Genomic DNA, 6000 nt, shown 5'->3' on the forward strand with positions numbered 1-6000 from the left:
TCCACCACTCTGTTGCTGTAGCCGAATTCATTGTCGTACTAAGAAATGAGCTTTACAAAGTTGTCATTGAGAGCAATGCCAGCCCCAGCATCGAAGGTGGAAGAGTGGGAGTCACTGTTAAAGTCACAGGAGACGACCTGGTCCTCAGTGTAGCCAGGATGCCCTTTAGTGGGCCCTCGGATGCCTGCTTCACCACCTTCTTGATGTCGTCATACTTGGCAGCTTTCTCCAGGCGGCATGTCAGATCGACGACGGACACATTGGGGGTAGGAACGCGGAAGGCCATGCCCGTGAGCTTCCCGTTCAGCTCTGGGATGACTTTGCCCACAGCCTTGGCAGCGCCAGTGGACGCAGGGATGATGTTCTGGGCAGCGCCACGGCCGTCTCGCCACAGCTTCCCAGAGGGGCCATCCACAGTCTTCTGGGTGGCCGTGATGGCATGGACTGTGGTCATGAGTCCTTCCACGATGCCAAAGTTGTCATGGATGACCTTGGCCAAGGGGGCTAAGCAGTTGGTGGTGCAGGAAGCGTTGCTGACAATCTTGAGGGAATTGTCATATTTGTCATGGTTCACACCCATCACAAACATGGGGGCATCGGCAGAAGGGGCGGAGATGATGACCCTCTTGGCCCCACCCTTCAAGTGGGCCCCAGCCTTCTCCATGGTGGTGAAGACACCAGTAGACTCCACAACATACTCGGCGCCGGCATCCCCCCATTTGATGTTGGCGGGATCTCGCTCCTGGAAGATGGTGATGGCCTTCCCGTTGATGACAAGCTTCCCATTCTCAGCCTTAACTGTGCCTTTGAACTTGCCATGGGTGGAGTCATACTGGATCATGTAGACCATGTAGTTGAGGTCAATGAAAGGGTCATTGATGGCAACAACATCCACTTTGCCAGAAGTGAAGGCAGCCCTGGTAACCAGGCGTCCAACACGGCCAAATCTGTTCACTCCGACCTTCACCATCGTGTCTCTGGAAAGAGGCTGGCACTGCGCGAAAAGAAGCGGCTGTCTCTAGAACAGGGAGGAGCAGAGAGCCTAGGTTCAGTTCTTAAGCACCCTCATGTGTGGCTCCAGTCCTGGTGAACCCAGTGTTCTCTTTTGGCCTATGAAGGCAACAGGCATGAAAAGTGGTCCACAGACAACATACATGTGGGCAAAGCACCCATACACACATGGTTAGTGAAACTTTGTCGTCCAGATTCGCGTCAGGTGCTGGTGAGCTAGTTTTAAGTGTCGAGCCTGATGGCCTGAGCTCAATTCTGGGGACGTTTACAATGGAGAGAGCAGCTGAAGGCCGTTCTCTTACCTCTGCTCACACACACAATACTCCCCCCCCCTTTTTTTTTAAGAATTCAGTTGCAGCTGGAGAGATGATTCAGTTGTTAACGAGCACTGCCTGCTCTTCCAAAGGTCCTGAGTTCAATTCCCAGCAACCACATGGTGGCTCTCAACCATCTGTAATGAGATCTGGTGCCCTCTTCTGGCCTGCAGGCATACATGCACACAGAATACTGTACACATAATAAATCTTCAAAAAAAGAAAATTCAGTTGCAATAAGACATTTTTACATTCTGCCTCCATGTATGTCCACACACCCATTCTGAACTCATGAAAATCTTAAGTGTTATTTTGTGAACTGTACATGTTTGTTCTTACCAGTATAGTAGACACGCTCCACAGAAGTAACTCAAGGGTGGATCACAGTCTACACTAGTGAAACATGCTGTTTTCTTTCTGTGTTCAAAGTAAGTTCTGTTTTTAACCGAAAGCACGGCCTCCTGCGACTGTTGGCACTCCTGTCTACCCTGTTGTACATGTCACTTGTTTCCCAGTGGCACTGAATTCTACATTATGAGTCCACTGACATTTCTGTGTGTGTGTGGGGGGGGGGTCTGGTAGTGTCATATCCTGATGGAGGGCAGAAAACAGCTGAGTTGTTATCTCCTGTCCTATTGATAGGGACAGCAGTGTTAAACAAGACATAGACCCTTTCTGAGGAATCGGGAGGCACACACAGGTGAGACCTTGACAGGTAAGTCACAGAACTCAAAAAGGCACTATGCTTTTTTCTCTTGGCGTACTGTACTACTCTGTTAAACTGCAAGTTCATGCAGCTGCACACAACACAAAAGAGCCCAAAAGGCTAAAAGGGAAGTGTTGTGGGATATTTAAGTAGGCAATGATGTGTTACACTACATTTCTGCTGCGGGGAATATTACTGAGTAAAGGTGTGCTGCTTTAGGTTGTGTTTCTTTAATTATGTAACGATAAGTTGTATTTGTTTCTCCTTGCCTCCCTAAGGCACCTGATTGGTCTAATAGAAAGCTGAATGGCCAATAGCTAGGCAGGAGAGACAGTGGGCTGGTGGGCAGAAAATAAGTAGGAGCAGAAATCTAAGAACTAGGGAAGAACCAAAAAGAAGAAAATGAGAAAGAGAGGCACACGCCCCGGGGCCAGAAGCAAGGCAGCTGTGAGCCAGACCTGGGAGGGAGAGCAGGAAAGAAAGAGGTGAGGAAACAAAGATAAAGAGCCCCGAGGCGAAACGGAGGCAGGAAGATTTATAGGCTATAGGTGAGGGGCGCTGATGTGTCTGGGACTTGGGCAGCTGGCAACTTCAGGGAAAGAAGTTGCAATAGCTGCCGAGAATTCATAACTTGGCTTTTTGGCACTACCTTTCCTTTGTTCGAAGTCTCTGAGGGGGCAGGGTTTGCAGAGAGACAGGAATAGGGTTTCCCAGGCCAAGTAGAGGAGAGCTGGAGGCTCCAACCTGACAGTTAATCCTTGACGGTACTTCTTTCAGATATTGCTCTGTGTTTCCTATGAGCCTTTTTTTTTTAATGGAAATGTATGATTAAAAAAAGCTATTTAAGCCAAGTATGGATGGTGTTGTGTTTGTAATCCCAGCATTTAGGAAGTGGAGGATGGACAATCAGGAGTTCAGGATCATCTTGACTACACAGCAAGTTCCAGGCCAGCTACGACTACACAAAACATGATATAAAAAAAAAGGGGGAGGGATTTTACAATAAAACTCCCACCAATTACGCACTACCAAACGCTATTCTCAGTGGCAGTCATCAGTTAAATTACCACTTAATCCTCACAAAACCCCTGAAAGAGGTGAGTATCTCATTGTGTAAAAGAGCAGCTGAAGAAGCTGGCATACAGCTTGTCCACAGTTGTACAGGGGGGAAAAAAGTGAAGCTGGAAAGTGCTACAAGGAATATATGCAAGAAAAGAACACAGCCGCTTGTTAAAATTAGTACTTCTGATCCTTCTTGGCGGGGGGATGAGGGGTGGAGGTAGGGGGTGGGGGGGTTCACCAGTTCGAGGTCAACCTAGGCTACATAAGGAGACCGTACCATTAAAAAAAAAAACCGAGATAAAAACACGCAGCGCTGGAGAGAGGGCTCAGCAGTTAAAAGCACTGGCTGCTCTTCCAGAGGGCCCGAGGTTCAGTTCCCAGCACACACAAGGCGGTTCACAACAGTCTGAACGTTAGTTCAGGGATCCGACGCCTTCACACAGATTATCTTCAGGCGAAACACGAGAGCACATGAAATAAAAATAAATCATATAAAAATACAGAAGAATTTCTGAGATAGTATTTGGCAGAAAGAACACAGGAGTTGGATGACGCTCCCAAGTTCACACCTTTGTCAAATTTCAGAGCTGGTCTCGCTCAGCTTCAATTTTCCTGACGTATAAATCGGAGATAATATTTAATTCATAGGGCTTTTGTAGGAAAGAGGCTGAGTGAAGCGATTCTGGTAAAGGCGCATTGATACGCCTAAAATGTTACACAAACCTCAGAAACGTCTTCATTCAGCAAGGTACTTGGAGATTTTGGTTCACGCAAGCCCGGAAAACGCGAACTAACATTCAAATTCTCCGGACTCGCCTCCCCGGAGGTCGGCGCACGGCACTCTGGGATTTGCAGTCTCGGTGAGCTGCCGGCTCCTCCTTATTCCCTTAGAAGGAGGAAATGGGTGCTGCAAGACCCGGAAGTAGTCGTCCCGGAGCGGCGTGCAGGTTAGGGTGGGAGGGTCAGAGGTCGCCGGGCCAGAATGCGTTCCTGTGTTGCTATGTAGTGGAGGGGCACGTGCCCTCCTGCAAATTCCGGAAGGTTCTCGAGTTCAATTGGGACAGTGGCTGCGGAATTCCTGGTCTCCGGCCTGAGGTGCCCGCTGGCCGAGCAGAGGCGTCGCGGGCGCTGCCATGTTTGGCTGCCTGGTGGCGGGGAGGCTGGTGAGGATGGCTCGGGCGGTGGCAGAAGGGGTCGGCGGCTGAGCCGGGTGGTGGCACGGTGCACGGCGCCAGGGACGCGGGGAAACCCGCTCGTTGCCCCCCCCCCTTTTATTTATTTTTTTCTGGTCTGGGCGTGTGCGATGGGCAGTGGGACGCTTGCCCAACTCCTACGCCTTTGAATAGTTGTCAGAATATTGTTGCCTATCATTGAGTGCGCATTTTGTACTACTTACCGGGCTGCGTGCTGTAATTGCTCCGTATTTCAGCCTTCTGCGTGGCGTTTATTTTGACATTTCGCCGTAGCCGTGGTTCACTCCAGCGCTACTCATTCTCTCTTTGGCAGTTCAGGAACTTAATGCTCAATAGAAAGTGTCCGTACTCGCTTCAATGGATAATGTCATTTAGAAGGAAAGCTGAGATTTGTAATCTAAAGCTAAGCGTTTTTCTAGAGATTTTTTTTTTTTAATTGCCCGGGCAATGAGTTTCTGTCGGGTGTATTTGGAAAGCCCCCTTTTCGAAGTTTACTGACCATGTTTGAAATTTTCCACCCTCTCTCAAATTATGTTTAAAATAATTGGAAGTTGATTAGTAGAAATGATTGGAATTTAAGTGTGAGCCTTAACCATGATAATTGGAGAAGGATTCCAGTGAAGTGCTTCCTTGTCAGTCAGAGGATGCACTTGCTTTTCCAGAGCCTTAGAATGAAATGAAATGAGTACCTGGAATTATTGTGGAAAGAACCCAGAGTAAATCTGGCTTGTTAGAAACCATCGGTATTTCCGTCTTGAGACTTGACTCCTTTACCTTCAGAGTTCTGGTTCTTTGCTTTGTTTATCCCTGCTTTGTTAAATTTTGCAGCCTCTTTGTTAAACTGTGCTTCACGGATAGCAAGTAGGCAAGTTCTTGACTGCTTAGTCTTACCAGCTTTTGAGAGTGTATTCTGTACTGGCGGCTCTTAGGAAACCACGTGGTTCCGAATAACCAGGGACTGCTAGCGTTAGAAGGCTTGTTTTCTGTCTCCATCTTATGCGAGGCTCCTGTGGAGGTGGGGGAGCGGTAACGGTGATGATCTCCTTTTGGGGAATGTCCCTGCTCTGGAACTGGAATACGAAAGGAACAATTTGAGATGAGTGTGTATCTTTTAGATGGCTGTCATTAATAAGGCCTGGCCTGGTGTCTCACACCTGTAATTCCAGCCATTCAAAAGGCAAGGGAGGAGGGTCACAGTTGCAATACTGTCTCAAAAAAAGAAAAGGGGAGAGAGTGTTGGAACTGGGCAGTTTTGGGGAACACCTTTAGTCCCAGCAGTGGGAAGCAGAAGCAGGTGGAGCTCTGTGAGTTCCAGGACAGCCAGGGCTACACAGAAACCCTGCCTTAAAAACAAGCAAAAAACAATACAAAAAGGGTGTTGGTGGTAGCTTTTTTTTTTTTTTCTTTCAGACCTGACTGGTCTGGAACTCACCCTGTAGACCACCAGGCAGGCTTTGAACTAAGAGCAGCCTGCCTCTGGCTCCCAAAGCGCTGGGGTTGAAGGAGTCTGTCTCCACACCCGACTCAATTCTTGTTTAATAACCCCAAGACTGGGTTCAAACCCCAGCATCACACACCACAAAAAAACAAAACAAAAAGTATGTTTTTAAAGAATTAAAAAACAAAATTGTATGTGGAATCTGTGTGTCATGCTGTGGACTAATCTGAAGGGAATTTAGAGTTATCTGCTGTATTTGCCTGACATCAAATGTCT

The sequence above is a fragment of the Alexandromys fortis genome, unplaced genomic scaffold, assembly GCF_014885135.2.
Source record: "Alexandromys fortis isolate MF-2015 unplaced genomic scaffold, M_Fortis_MF-2015_v1.1 scaffold_77, whole genome shotgun sequence".
Taxonomy (NCBI): Eukaryota; Metazoa; Chordata; class Mammalia; order Rodentia; family Cricetidae; genus Alexandromys; species Alexandromys fortis.